Source organism: Anticarsia gemmatalis, chromosome 5 (genome assembly GCF_050436995.1).
Source record: "Anticarsia gemmatalis isolate Benzon Research Colony breed Stoneville strain chromosome 5, ilAntGemm2 primary, whole genome shotgun sequence".
Classification (NCBI taxonomy): domain Eukaryota; kingdom Metazoa; phylum Arthropoda; class Insecta; order Lepidoptera; family Erebidae; genus Anticarsia; species Anticarsia gemmatalis.
Genome location: NC_134749.1, coordinates 8,162,770 through 8,179,904, shown reverse-complemented (window position 1 = coordinate 8,179,904; position 17,135 = coordinate 8,162,770).

Here is a 17,135-nt window from a genome sequence, read left to right as displayed (position 1 = left end):
TCTTAAATAATATTAAGTTAATAATATAAGTAGTTGGGCAGTTAAGGAACGACTTCCAATTAAACCTAGTTGTAGATAGACTAGGTTTCTTGTTAATTTACTACAAATATTTATTTATTAATTCGTAATTTGTTGTTTGCTTAAATCTGTTGCCATATACACGTTTGCTATGAAAAAGGTGGTGAGAAATGCCGCCATTATGGTAAAAAAACATGTTTTAAATCTATAGAATAAATATTTTTAATTCTAAAACCTGTTCAACTTTTCTTGTTTAAATTCTGGTGGAAATATTAAAAGCTTAGGACTTTTTGTATTGTCCACTGCTAGGGCTTTGTAAACGTTCACATCATTACAGATTATTTTTTTGTGTTAGTTTAATAATATAATAATTGTTGTTATAGATAGAAGTATTTTGCAGGCAGCAATAGCTGTACGTCGACACGGAAAGACCATCATTCATTTTCCAATACTCACGCCGCCCGCCTGAGCAACAGGCCATAACTGATTACATAAAAATCTGCGCATTTTATCTAATTAAATGAAATGTTAGATAATTTTAATTTGTATCTAAAACCTAGTAGTTGTTATTTAACATGTACCCTAATATATCAACATAATAATGAACTTGGTATTATATTTAACGTGTATTTGTACTGTTTAGCTCTGTACCTCAACTTAAAAAATAAATCTTTGTCTTTTTTAACAGTAATTAATATTCCGTGCAGAAGCGTAGACTAGTTTTTCGTATGATATTAAACTGAATCAGATAAGATCTTGAAATTAATTTTGAATTTAGTTTACTATATTGTTATCGTCACCCACGAACGAGATCTGACAATGGTTGGATACCGGTCTGTAACGGCGGTAGGATGAAAGACCCCTTGTGAACGGGCTAACTCCACGAGTTGATTCACAAAAATCAAAACTGGTTCGCATCTTGCGCAAGTGCAGGGGGAACAAACAAGGGCTTTCGGAACGGGCCCTTCCAAAATTCGCCGGTGCACAATGCACCCTCCGTACCATCCCCACGCAAGCACTCTTATTATTACGCGACTCCGGTTCCTGTCCCCATATTGTTCATATTATTTTGGTATTCGCTAGACGCGTTACGAAGTTTACGTATCTCTGTACCGTTACTTTTGAATAATTTTGAAAAAAATAGTATCAGTGCTAACTGCTGGCGTAGTCTATCTCCTGGGTGTAGGAACAGGAAAGCAGTTGTAGTTCTTTGGGATTAGGGACAGTGCAAATAATTTTCTCGAAGATATTCATTCGATTGGCTCCGTCTTCGATTCTGTCACCTAATATTTGCAGCGAAGGGAAGTATTAAGGTTTCGAACGCTGCGGTCGTCTCAAGTTGCTTTTCTCATGAGTGGACGTGCGTGTAAAATAATAACTTGAGAATAATATGTGTGGTAGGAGCGTCGGATGCACGGCGTGCCGCATGCAGCGCCCGGGCGGCTTTATAGTGTACGAGTATTATCGATCGTGGACTACTTTGCTATCCGTGAAATGCGTTCTGTGTATTCGGTGATCGCTTCAAATTGGCGGGAGTCGGGTCACGCGCTAATCTGTATGTGGCGTATGGCGTATATGGTAAGTTCATGGACTTCATTCATTATTTGTTCTTTCGTGTCGATTATAACTATTGTTCATAGGGATTTATGTATAAAGTGAACTTATTGGTTAACATACTATATTTTAGTAGATATTTTAATACCCTCCATCTATAGTAGGTATCCTTTAATACTTAGTTTATTTTCAAAATTATTTTCTAACAAACCTAATCATGCAATCGTAGGTTATGTGTAGTTGTTATATTTATGTTTTCCCCAATCATTCATGATTATTGATTTGTAAATAATACTGGTAGTCGAAATGTTGCTTTAAATAAAAATGTATATTCATGCCAAGTAATGCTACAACATTATTATAGTTATTGGCATAAACCTAAACTCGGCGTAAAAAAGAAAAAAAAAAGACTGGCAAGCTTGAGTGAATTAGGTCAATGACCTCATAACGCCAAAAAATGAAACAATTTAAAAGCGTGGTAGTATTCAAAGCCAGCGAGTCAGCCACCCAAATTTTTCGGCTTTAGGTTTCTGTCCTTTTCGTTTGTCACAAATATTTAGCGTCAATTCGCCGACGCGAGAACTCCTTTTAATTCATCACTCACTGGTGAAATCTCGCAGAATATTCGCTGACAGAGAACCGTTGTTTTTCCAAAAGAGGAATTAAAGGCCTGTACGAATATATCAGTAGCCCGCACGTGATCATTTAATTAACATTTTAGTTGTTTTAACTTATGTAACTTAATTACTTCTGCAATTTCTGCCACAAACGTGGTTTTTTTTTAAATACACGTATTTAAAACATATTTCTTATTGCAATGATCCTTTATGTAAAACGTCAAGCCACCCATTAAAAGTATATAAAAGCAGTGTTGTTTTACTTGTTAATTATATTTATATACTTTAAACGTAAATTTCAAATAATGAGGCTATAAGCGAGGCTCGAGTTAATTATGCAGTCGAGGCAATGCAACTCGAGTGGAATATTTTAAGTCTTGACTTTACTTACTCGTTGCCCTTAAAGTAAAAAAACCTAGTTTTTAAGTCTCGTCTATTGTTTTTAAACGTTTAATTAATGTTGTCTAGAAGACTAGAAAATAAAGTCACTGTTGGCTGAATCTTATGTACTTACTCTTAGTGGATTCTAACTAGTTTATTTGTGTATTCTCCCTTCCTCTCACGGCAAAGATCCGTCCGATCTTCTGGGAAAATCTAGGCAGCTAGACGTTTTGACTTTTGTAAGTAAGTTTTTTGTTTTTTAATACCTTTTTTTTAAAGACCAAAAGTTGTTCACTCTTTACAGTTAAAGTTCTGCAAATTCATATTATTAAGCATGAACTTTCTCGCAATTTATTTCATAGTGGAGGAATTACCGTTTATATTATAGCTACGTAAAAACAACCTGAATTGATATGAAAATGTCACCCGTTGATATGATAACCAGAAGTCGTAGCGAAGGGTCACACGATTGCGAACATAAAAGGTGACCGCTGAAACCATGTGGAAAACGGAAACTGTGCGGACGCTTGTGAGCCCACCTACCTAAATTGCACGCGTGTATAGCACAAAGTGTGCGGAAGCCGCGTGATCCGAAGGGTAGCGTCGGTCGGGCGTCTGCCACTGGTGACGTCATCACTGTCCACGTCCGAAGTAATCCTCACCCTGTCTTGAGGTTATTGTACCCTACGTCTTTATATAAAGTCTTTAGTAAAACAAAACAGTCAGTGATGGTATAGACTGCCAAATACCTATGTATTCATTAAAAAGCGTTATTTACTAGGGTCAGAATTAAATTATACTTACTTAGGTATAATGTAGTCTAATTAAATCATTACTTTAGTTATTTTTCGCCGATGCTTATGATTGTGATGTACTGTCTTACTTCGTGGTACGAGCTTCTCTCTTTTGAGGGTTAGACGCTACGTCTACCACGCAGGCCAATTTCGGCTTAGGGGCTTCAGATAATTTATTCAAACTTTATATTAACTAGTAACTTTTATCTTAAATCTAAGGTTGCTAATACATATTATTACTACCTACATTAATTTGTGTGAACTTATGTGTGTATAATAATAAATATGTTGATTAAAATATATGTATTTTTAGTTAGCTCAGACTTTATAGCATCATTTCATAAAATTTAGAATACTACACAATTCGCCTTTTCAACGTTTGTATGGATATGAAATAATTATGAGGTTTCGAGTTGTAAAACCAGCAACGCGGCGAGCATATCTCTTGTCGCAGAGATATGGAATGACATACAGTTGCAGGACGAGGTTGTTCAATATAAATGCTAATTTCCAGATAAGGTGTTTACTATCTATGATCAGATTTGTGGCCACCACCATGATAGCTTGCCAAATACAAGGAGTTTTATTTACATAGAATATTAAATATATCTGATAATCAGGTAAAGACAATTTGTACAAGTAATTCTATGCCATTTCATTTGTTCTTAGTATATCGCGTTACCTGTCTTGCGCATATATTGCAATTTTATGTAGAAATTATTTCTGCTACTCTAGAATAGATTGGTTACTTGATATTCTTTAGTTAGTAGTGTTAGTACTTGAGACATAGTTGTATGCGTAGAGCGGTTGGTCGACACCGGACACCGCTATAGCTCCGGTTACACACAATCCCTTGCTCTATAGCACACACGCAACAGCTGATTTGTAATGAGTTCGATAGCTCTTTCCTAGTAGGAAAATACTTATTTCAGGATGGTATATAAATTATTGTTCTACTTGTTAAGCTTTATGTATTCCGACGCGATAGACGGAAATTACCACAAAGCTTTAATAATGAAGATGAGGATAAAATTGAAAGTTTTGTTTTACGTGATCGAAATCCGAATACGATAAAAAAGCGAAGAGAATCGCAGACGCGCCGCTATATTCCAGGCTGTGTGGCTCCGTGTGGGCAATCTTACCAACAGATTTATGTTTGAATTATTCATTTTCTGTTTCTATGTTGCTCCGTTTTACTAGCATATATTTTTTTGAATTCAGACAAAACTACATTTACGTACTAGGCACAACTAGGCAGTAACTTTTATTTTGGTAATCATAAATATCTTAATTTGCACATGGTACGGATTGTTTTTAAATAAATATAAATATCTAAAAACGTAGATAAAAATAAGTGGAACCGACACAACGGGTTTTGATGTCAGGAACGTGCGAAAGGCGTAATTTTGTGAAATCATGCAAAGTGCCTTGATTTGCGCAAATTATGGCTGATTGTCGGGGTCTGGGTCAAAGCGAACTCGGAACAGGGATTTTTTGTAGTAATACATATTGTATGTACGATTAATATAACCTTTTACTTAATCCTGCTCCATGGTAAGTTTTTTATTTATAACAGTCTATGCCTAAACGAGAGATACAACTAACAAAGTAAACGTTATTTATTTACTACCCAAATCTGACATATGTATGCGTGAGTATACTCGTAAAAAAAGTCTAGTGTCTAGTCCCAGTTTCTTTTATATTGAAGAATTCCTCGTTCACGATATTGTCCCATATACAAATCGTTCAGGATATTCCAGACGAGCCGAGGGATTTATTGTTTTATTTGTTACGGCACCCGACATAAGGTTTATTTTTTCAGTTAGTAGTATTTTTCCTTATTATAAAGGACAGTTGAAAACCGTTTTGAGCGAATGTTGCAACTCATGTTTTTATTCTGGCAGTTTGAGAAAAAAACATTAACATAGCTTAATTTATTTTACACAAATTCTAAGCTCGTGATCATTTTTTATTGAAAATCTGAAGAGTTTAATAAAAGGTTTTTTACCCACAAATGAACACATTATTAATTCTGATCTTAATTAAATTAAAATCAACATACGAGCCTCTGTTGAAAAAGCCTTTCATCTATAATGATCCTGTTTGTCGGGCGTTAATCTTTATGCCAAAAGGCTTACATTTTTTCTTTGTTATGTACAATATCATTCTGTGTGGCCTGTTTCATCCAGGCTCTGGAGTTTGCAGTGATTTTTTTAAATTGTAGTAACACGCCTCAAGATTTAACTAATGTCTATCCGCTATATTTTTTTTTTTAATTTTTGTTTTGACAGACATGGCAAATTAAGAATTTTTAAAGGTTTATTTAAACTCAAGGAATAAAAAAATAACAGATTAAATATAACAACTATTTTCGGGCCTATTATCTCTTCGAATCAATCATAATGTTGTTATCGTATGCTCTTAAATCAAATAAATATTTTTACTTTAAATACAGTGAACGTGCTGTAGCTGTATTTTATTTTTTCCAACAAAGTAAATAAAGACGCAAACAGGGAGGGTCGTGATGAAATTCGCAGTGCCGGTCGTGCGTGCCTTATCTTTCAACGTGGAGGCTTTTACCTCCTCCCTGACTACCCCTTCTAGCTACTTGATACTTAGATGCACACCCATCATAATAAGTACCTTATAATTCTTTTATGTGCCAAGCAAGTTTTACCTAATTCAGTTTTTTCAAACACTTAAAAAATTACCTCATTATCAATTTATCACATGTTGAACAATGTGTTTTTGGTAAGTAAAACTGATGTCATAATATAATACTATTTTACATACACGCAACAAGCGATCTTATAAAAACTGTTTACGATTTCAAAGGCAAATATGTGTAATGGAAGATCGTACAAGGGGGACGATGACCCGCACAGGGACCTCTGAGGAAGATAGATGCGAAATTCGTTTAATATCGGAGATTCCATCCTCTTCGCGAGATCATGTTCACTTTCAGTCTCAAAAGAACGGTCGACGTATTTGAATTTAAGGTATTTTGTCATTTTTACTTTACACGAAGATTTTAATTTCTGAAATACTAAAAAAGGTGCGGTGCCCGAATAATGTTGATAGAACGTTTCGTCTAATATTCTCAGTGAAATAGCAATTTTCATTTCTCTCGGAATATTGGACGTCCCTCTCGTAAACTTATATTTTACCACATTTATGTTCCAAGCTTTCGTATTGTATTATATATTATGTCAATGCCCTGCAAATATATAATGCTCCCCAAAGTCGTAACTTGTTTTATGTAGATGGGATTTGGTTGTAGACGGCGTGACGCCGGGAGTTTGACCTCTTCATATTGCGATTGAGAGACCACTTTAATAACAATCGAATTATTACTCAAAACACGTAGTGGTTACTGCTGTGGTATCTACAGCACTTAGGAAAAACAAAAATATGTTTTTGTAATTCTCTGGCTAGAGTGATTTATTTTTCTAGACTAGTCAATTAGCTATTAACTTATAGTAAGTGCATTGAGAGCTCCCTATGAGATGATTGACTCCCTGGACAAAATAATTATTGAGTTAGTCTATCAAGAAGGGTGTAACATCAATTTGAAATTCCTGGTAATAGCGAAGTAAATAGGCGTCAATATAAGTGTCTAGTTGTGATATGTTAAATCCTAAAATGACGCTATTTCATTTAAATAACAATAAAAAAATATATACTCAAGAACTGCGATTCGCAGTAGTATCACTATGGGATATGGCAACGTAGTGGCTAGTGGTAAGTTAATGACAGTAGGTATATTAACAATAAGTGGTTTTGGTGGTTATATTTAAGATACCATAAAACCCAGATCAATATTATTACGTCTGTAGCCGGTCGTAAAAGCGAAGCAATCATGCCGAGTGTAACGTATCAGACGTTTCTTGTATGGAGGATATGCTACTAGATTAAGTAAAATATTTTCTTTCTGTACCAAATTGTTTGTGTTTTATTGATTTTTCACACAATAATATCAAAATGTCTATCTCTAGTATAATATTGAACTAAGGTACCGGTTCTACCGCTGAAAACTTTTTATTGAAGAGATCTGGCTATGTGCTTGTATTAATGAAATTCGACAAACTACGAGTATGATAATAGTGCAAAGCACAATAAAGCTGCTTGATCAGTATAGTTACTATATTATACAAGACTAATCAAGTACGTATATTTAGTAGGAGCATAATTTCATATTTCTAAAAATTTACTCCGAAACATACGTAATCGACTACACAAGTTCGTAAAGCAAACATACATCATAGGCACAATGAAATCAGTATAATTATGTATTGTCTATTGTTTGTTGACTTATATCGGTACCCTCCTAGTTACTTGAGCACACAAACAACTTATCATCGACTAACATTGCAATTCTATTATGATTTCATTTTCTTCAGATATGGCTTGTTTGTAGATCTTTTCTTGTAATAAGTTCCTCGGTGGGGGATTGGTCGGTAGCAAAGACGCAAAGCGGCGGGGCGTAGGTCGATAAAAGTTATTTAATAACAAGGAACAACCAGCTTTCGCAATGTAGTTTAGCACCACGTGATCTGACTAGTTAATGTTCACAATAATTACCTTAGTACATTTTACCACATATTTCAGTGGAATTCGTAACAAACAGAGAGCTGTATAGGCGGCTCAAAGTTAATCTAATTCTAAAGTAATTCTACGTTACTTGTGATAGTGATATTGACTATTGTTATAACATTTCCAACTTGAACAACTTGAGTAAAGATTGCTTCTCATGGATGCTTATTTTTTCATACATAGGTACTCACTAGATTCTCCTTAACAGTTGTTGTAAGAAACAGAAGCACTTCTAGTTTTCGGAAGTGTAATTGAGTTGAACCCTTATAAAAGCATTATTTTCCGATTTCGTTTTAAGTGAAATCGAAAACACTCATTTAATCGTTGATATTTTCCCAAAACGATCGCAATAGAACGTTATTTACTTTATTGATGGATTTCGGATGTTAGGGAGCTTGTTTATAATTGGGGTGTGTTTACGATCGACTCAGTCGAAATTTATATAACTTGCTATTTGATCGTTTATATATAGTTCTGTTTAATCTTAATGATTAAAGAAAAACAAACGCACAAATAATTAATTTCAATCATAAATGACTAGAGTTCATGTGGCGTATTTGTGATATACTTTCTTACTTAGATAGGTAGTTAATTCGCATTTTTAAACCTACTCTCAAACCCTAAAAAAAGTTAAATTTACCAATAACTGAAAAGTCCTCTGCTTACCTATACTACGTCTGTTTTCTATCCAACCAGAACTGAAATAGTTGGGTCGATATCTACAATATTCATCTCGATTCTATAAATGACGATAACTTCCTCCCACTTCACATTTCGACCTAATACTGTCATCAAGCAACTAGTTCACAATAGAATACCTGGTATACGTACCCTTCCAGTGTAAGACAGATCACAAAAGCCGATAATTATATTCAGTTGTGAAAGAGAGAAAATCACCCAAGTACTAGTAATTACTTTTGAAGTAAATATGTAGACATGAAAAAGCTTCTTGCTGATATTTTCTCTCCAAAAAAGTATTATGAGCCATAAATGGTCTTCACGAGACTGTTCTGTTTTGTTTTGATTTTTTTAAAATGTAATTGCTTTGTGTTTCTTTTCGCGTTGTCTTCAAGTTAACATAGAAACATGCCAATCGATTTCTTATTATGTATATTCGTTTTTATTTAAAAGCAATTCTTTAGTAACAGATTTGTGTCATGGAAAGTCAGTTGTAACCTCTATTTTCAAGGCCCTGGGCTTTGTTGTTTCATAATAAATACAATTTGCATAAGTAACCCATTCAATTTGATGCCCGCTAGGTTGTTGAAGTCGAAGTCGAGCTTTATAAAAAAAAACGTTTGTAGATTAAATTATAAGCTGGCAAAATTGTTCAATAGACACGTGACATGGATACGATAAAACTTATCGTTATTGACAAATTTTAACTTGTTAACTGCATACTTGTAGTTGGCTGCGTTTAATGTGACACTTTTTATGACTTTTTGTTATCAGTTACTGAGTAAAGTAATTAGGTTTCATGGACATAATGATATCCATTAAACATGGCATAATTAACTGATCAAACACATTTTGTTTCGTTAGGTGAGTCACTTAACCTGACGCAGTGGTACCTGTGCCATTACCTACAGTCGTACATCTAAGGTTTACACGTGCGAACGAAAATTGTTGATGTCATTCGATCCGTAATTTAGATTGGGGTAATATGACATTGTTTGTATTTTCCAGGTACTGATAAAATTTGGTGTTCTGTTTGGATTTCATTTAAATTTACCAATGCTGTAAAGACTGATTAGATATGTTTATCACTCTACACACCTACTCAATTCTGGTATCTGGTTAGAGGCACAGAAGAACAGTACCTAACAGAATAATATTTTAAAAAATATGTAAAAACAAACGTAGCAATAAAAAGGTTTTACGTGATGCATTTCAATGTTTTTATGTTTAAAGTGAGGTAAATAAAGCTTATAGCACACAGTAATGAGATAAAGCGCACTGTAAACGGAATTGTGCAGCGGGCATGAGCGTGGCGTCGCGCCGGCTGGTACCGCTGTATTTGCATTAAGCCATTTACCTTTATTAGTATTAATTTAGCAGAAGCGAGTTGCAACTCGGCGCCCATCTACCTCACAGAACTGGGTCAATGACAAGCCCGCCGAGAATAGAACCGACGCTTTAGGGGTGGATGAGCTCTATTGTTGGCATTCGACTTGTAAGGACAAGAGATGACTCTTTCCATTGACATAATTATGTTCACTAGTTATTGGTTCATGTTAAAGCACTATTCCTGCAAGGTCACTAGTATAAATATCTAAGCAGTATCCATTTATGCTCGTGTCGCATTTTCTAACACGAAGCCACGGGGTGTGCCAAAATGGCGTTGGTCAAATTAAAATGAGGCACGAGGGAATTAACGTCTCTGCAGCCATTAGGGCGAGATTTACTTTTGAAGACTATTCTAGAATGAAGACTAAGAGACAGTTAAAACATTCGGCTTTAATAATGTATACTATTTAGACCAGAACAGTTGTAGCTATAGGTACAGCTAGCCGCAGTTACAAGTAACCTACATATTTAGTACTGATATTACTTACTAAAACCAATCGCACATGTGTTTAGTAAGAGTATTGTGCTCTTTTATTTACATTATTATAAAATAGTATTTCCGTTGAAACAATTTAAATCTCCATATTTTTGTTGTAGATGGGAATATTCATAGCAGGAGCTAGATGCTCTAGAGAATACATGTCATATCTGCCGGTGCTTTTTAACCCTTCGCCTACCCACTCTTATCTCTCATCCATCATCTTTCACTTACCACCGATCAACTATGATATATCTATAAATTACAGCTCAATTTTATCTCATATATTACACAGATCGCAATAAAACACGGTTAAATTCTATATAACCAAAATGATGACAAACAAACAATAACGGCTTTCATTATAGCCATTATCAATTATATTTACTGTCCTGTTGATTAATGTTTCACAAATATTATTTACTTCCCAAATTAATTAGGCAGTATTGACATTATACGAACGTTAAAACTAGGACGATGTTACAAAGCAAGAATAACAGACAAATAACAACAACCATATTCTGTCTTATTATGTTCAATTTGCTCTTCTTACCTACCTACTCAATTTCTCCTGGGAATACATAATAATATACAAACAAACAGAGGAAGCTGCCCTCAATACCAATTTTATCTAATTTAGGAATAACCTCGTGAATGTTAAAAGACAACCTTAGTTAATTTGGTCAAGGAGTAGCTTGAAAAATGTACCCGTGGTACGTGAGTAACTAATTGAGCGAAACGAACTACGAAGATAAAAGAAAAATATATTTCTTGAAAAATAAAGCAACCCTACGTTAGGCACTTATTAGCAGAAAATGTAGAGTTCGTAGACGAATTTTGTGTAGCGCTACCTAACAGTAAAAGTAAAAAATAAGCGCGCGTAGTAAACAAAATGGAGGCATTCAATGTTAGTGCGAATTGTAATAAGACATAGCCTTGAAGTTACGATCAATATTGTATACGAATAGGTAATATCCGATGATAATTACAGTCATACTTTTATTTCCATATTCAGCAGGCAGGAGGCGGCACGCTTAGCGTACCATACGTCAAGGACAAATACTAGGTAGTTGGTTATCTTTAGGTTTTTCAGTGGTACCTACTCACTACTATGATACATAATAAGTTGGCAGCGTAATATCAACGTATATTATTATTTATTAACGTAAATTATAAACGTAATTTCTGTAAGCACGGAAATCATTACAGCGCTACGGGGGGCTGGCTCTACGACGTAGCACTATTAAAGTTACCAACGCGTAGGTATCTACAATTTCGCTATATTATTATGTGTTATATTTTTATTTGAGTAAACGTAAAACAAAACAATAGTAAGTACATACCTACATAATCATAACTTAAGCATCATGTCGTTTACCCCCAGGGATAGGCAATAGGTATATTTCCCATTGACTTAATTGAATTTTTGAGTTTTATATGTCTTAATTCACGTTATATGAGTTTACTGAACTGTTCATTGTTGATAAATCTTTTTCCGTATTATCTCTAAGCTGTCAATTCTACCAATGTAATGGACGCTCCCGAGGCGCTTTGAAATCTGTGCAATAAAGACAAACAACACGTATCTGGGCGTAGATCTACGCCCACTGGCGGATTTTATTTTATTACGTACGCAGTGAAAAACCGAAAGAAAATGCTTTACAGTATACATCCTTTATACACATACATACCTAAGTCTTTGTCATGCTTGCAGGTTTCCTGCACCGAAAGATCAGATAATACCAATGAACAACTGCAATTGCAAAAGTTTTATAACTAGGAAAGTTAAGCTAGCTGGTATTGTAGAGATAGGTATAGTTATCTAATTAGTTTCTATTTTGTTAGACTACACAATCGTACCACTCTGCTAATTACTTCGCAATGGTTTATCTTACAAATTGATCATTTGTATGAACACATACTTAGATTATTTACTTGGAGCTACGTACATAAACTAATTTTGTAACCATAAAGAATATTAAATTTGAGTCAAATTATGTTATTATTGTTATAATAACTATAATGAGTGGATAAAAACACACGAAGATATAAATTATAGGTAATGGACTCCACAGAGTTTCAACAGTATTAAAGCTATTCATTTATTCATGTTTCCATGAATATTTTCGAATCTATTTTCTGCTTGGTGATCAGAAATGTTTTGTTCGTTAGGCTAGGTACAACACAACATATTGTAAGGTGTATGCAATTAGCTTTTATGAGCCGCCTGCTTTTTAATTTTAACTTATTTTGAAGCGGTTTTCACCATTGGTTGGTGTGGATGCGCAATCTACTGTGAAATGAAAACCAGTACAATTCTGCGTGCCAAAGCTAGCATGCGTCTGGATTTGGTTTTATTGGGCACATAATGAGAAGTATTTGCTGATAGGATGGCGTGGCAAGATTGGTTTAAATTACTCTAAATAATTCAATACGATTTGTATTCTAAGTCGCCGCACAAGTGTTTTCTTTTTGTAATGTATGAAAAAAGACTTAGGTAGTAAGTAGTGCTAATAAATTACGTATACTTACTTAATAAGTATTATACCTTAGTTAAGCTTAAATGTAATAGGCAATTAAAGTATGTCAATTACAGGTGTAAATTGTTAATAATAGTAGTTATGGTGTAACTGGTAAATTATTTTATTGATATCCTTATTTCATAAATATAAACAATTCAATCGCTTCTATGTGTCAGCACTTCAGCAGCTTAATTATATTGTTTAAGAAACCCTAAGCTATTTAGTTCGCTATAGTTACGTCAGTTACACCTCCGTCCTCCGGCTCGGCGGCATCCAGTCGCTATTCGCCCTCGTCAAATCTGTCATTAACAGAACAACCGTTTCGGGTTCGGGAACGAAAATTTATACATACCTAAATGGGTGGCCTAATTACTTTGTTAAAGGTTTGCTTTTGTACCCATTCAAAAATGAATTACACGAAAGTACCTGCGAAGTTATAAAAATACCTACTACAATCGCTTTACACAAAGAAGTCCCGTTTACATAAGTAACTTGCAACGGCAGTTTTATTTCGCTTTTTACAATTCAACGTGCAGATTGGTTGTATACTTCGCTTTTGCAAAATGTCTGAATTCGTGAACTGCCTAAATTCGTGAATTGCTTGAATTTGTAAATCGTTCCAGTTTCGTGTAGTTATGAATTGATGTTAGATCATTTTGCCGACGCCGGCGTGAGGTGAGAACGTGGTCCAAGTGTGAAAGTTTAACGACATCAAATATTTACAAATTTCCGCTCCGAACTGGGGATCGCAGACGCACTCACCCTATTTCTCGTTTAATTTATACTGCGAAATATTTACGCGTCTCTCGTATTCCGCCGCGCCGGTATAATCTTACTCTGACGATAGGTTCTGTCGAAAATATAACGAGTCACTTGTAATCTCAAAAAAGTTCTGTACCTTTAAGAAGTTGTATAAAAGGGTAGCGAATAAGCTTTCGAGACTTCGCAAGGTCGGGAGCCAGAAGACTTTGCTAAGTAGTTATAGGATAGGCGAAGTTCCACAATAAAATGCTGAAGAGTAAGTAAACGAAGTCACAATCAGACATAACATATAATATCTAACTACTAAGCGTGCCGATATTACGTAATTATCGATATTTATGAACATTCAAGAGCTTTCTGGAGTGAACAGATATGGAATTCATATTGCGATCAATGTTATAAAGATATAAAATTATTATTTTATTGTTATCATCATGATAAAGGTTGACAGTCACTATAAAACGACTCATTTGAACTGTATTCACTTTTAACGTTGTCAATGAAAGATTGCGGTTGGGAATCGGGAATTGTTCTACTTTTAGGCTGACCCACTTTATTAATTAAAATTACTCTCCTTAAGGTGTAGATACAGATGTCGAGAAACGTCCCCGTTTCCAGTAAATTGATGAACTTGTTGGAGCTTTTTATTCGCTGGCAAAAGAAATAAAGCTAATAAACGTCTTTGCGCCATGAGATAGGTACGTAGCACTAATTAAAATGTAAATTGGCTTGTAAGGAGAGTAGGATGTTTTTGTTTGATGAACATTCTGTGTAAATATTATGTACTCGTATCTACTTAACGTCCGGACACCAACTTTGTTAAGCAGTGGTGGAACGCGAGGAAACATACTTGGGTTTGCGGTTTGTCAAAGGTTAACTTTCGTGGACCCTTACGTAATTCGACCACTGTACCAAAAAAATGTTTTCTTTTTCCTAACCTAATGAGCTGAGCAGTTACTAAACTTTTACTGAAACGCAATTCGTACGAAAAAAGAGCCGTTGGGAGTAAAAAGCATTACTGAATTTCTCGAAGGTATCTAACTAGGTTTACGCTACAGTTTCTTTGTTCCGGATTTTACTCGTAGTATATACTTAGCTCTAAATTTATTATAAGTAGTTAGTCTATCTAGAAATTAAATAGGACCTACACGGTGAAGACCGTAAGTCACGCCCGTAGTAGATCCAAAGCTGTAGGTTTCTTCAAGCAGGAAGCCTACCTCGCGGTTTCAGACGATCGAGGTCGACATTTGCCGTTTCAGAATACTAGAGATAAAACTGAGAAGGAGATACGTATGACGCGCTGGAAGAGCGAGACGTAATAACCCAGCCACAACTCTTGAGGGCGTTGCGGTCTGACCGGAGATTAGCGTGAATTGTCAGCCGTTAGGCGTATATTGTCTTTTATTACTGGTTTTCAATTTTCAACTACCAAATTCAATAGAAGGTTGAAATGAAAACCGATAAATATTTATGATATTGAAAAACGTTGTAGTTTTTTTATTTAAATCGTTTATTCGTTAGCTCTACATTTAGTTTTTTTCAGTTGCCGCCTAATTGTTAGGAACGCGATTTGCATAGACAAATGTTGCTAGTTAATTGGGTTCCATCCCGACAGTTAAGTAGAAATAGGTTAAAGCAATTTTACTCGCAATTATTGCGTTAAAGTTTAAAGGGAACAATTTTGCTGTTATTGATTTTCGGGCTGGGAATTATAATGTTAAACAAACCTGGCAGTTTAACAATGTACTTGCAATGTACAAAAATGACACTAAGTTGTTACATTTCTATTCCATTAGAAAGATTCAAAACAGTAATATTGAGGCAGTAGGTATCTAAAAATAGTTTCCCGGAGTTATTGTGCAGGTATTTTTGTTATGACAGCGATCTGCCATCTGCCGTGAGCGGCTACCGGGATCGTTCCTAAATAAATAACGTTACCAAACTCGGTAGGTATAGCGCACTGGACCGAATAAAATTCACCACGGCCTTTCTCGCTTGATTTCCTATGTATTTTTTATGAATTACTAAACAATTAGCTTTTGCTTTACATTAGGTAACGGCACAAGTACACACCTAGTTAAATTACTCCAATAAAAATTATTAATTCTCTATACCCATGATGATGAAGAAGACGACGTGCTTAAAATGTTTTTTTTTTCTGTAGTTGTAGATTAAATAGATATTCATTTTTACATATTAAAACGAAGACCACCACCAACTAATAGGTAATCAATAATACAGTTTATGGGTGACAGTCTCCCACTTAGATGCATCCATTTTCTCTCATGCCATTCCACTTGGATCTATGCCAATGTGCTCCGGGTCCTTAATTCATGCAGTTATGTAGCTACGATGACAATAGTACTAAAATTAGTTACGTTGCATATGTATGTTGATGAGTAAAAAGTTAAAAATTATATCAGAAAAATTGATTTCGATACATTTGGCATTCATTCGTGTGGTTAGTGTAGCTACTTGTTGGTTATGGAGAGAAAAAAATCTTTTAAAGTTATCTTGAGCAATTCTCACTGTTCTAAAATTTCATCTGAATATGTAACGACTCCTCAGAGGCCGATCCTGACGTACTTTTGAAAAGAACTTTCAAACGTTTCTTTTATGAAAGCTTAAATTGCACTAAAGTCGCGAACCGTGAAGCGAAAAGTTTCAGTTAAATAGAGTGCCGCGTTCTTCTTTTGCACTTATTTTCTAGTCAGAGCTAAAAAATAGTATTTTTTTCTAAGAAATATGAAAAGCGGAATGTTTCGTGCTTCGTTATGAGGCCGGGATTATACGTGTTTGTAGTGGGTGTTTGTTAAATGCAGGCAAATTAAAAATTTTGTTTCGTGCATGTTTCAGACGGTTACTTTATTAGGTCGCACACTGGCCGGTCCCTTGTACAAGTCGATAAGGGGTAGGTGTGTATCACACACGTTTGTAACGGCCATTATACCTCTCCTGTTATGTTTATTTTGTTTACACTGTCCCATTATTCCCGCTTATGTTCCGTTCGCTTGTTTTGATACTCCGCTGTCGAAAATAGCTCTTTTTATTCAGTAAATGTGTCGCGTTGCTGTAAAATTTAATTAGAACACCTACCTCGTGTGTGCCATTTACTCGAAAACAATATGCTTTTATCGATATATCTTTTATCTCTTCGTAACAATTGTCGTCCTAGTCTTGTCTGAATGAATAAACCTTCAACGAGGTTTACTTAAACAATATATTCTTAGCATCAGTCACACAAAGGCTAAATAACTCTGAACAGCATGTTATCTTTAAAATGGGTATTTATGTTCTACGTAAAATTATTGGATTTACCTAAGTCCGATCAGATATGGATCTACAAAGT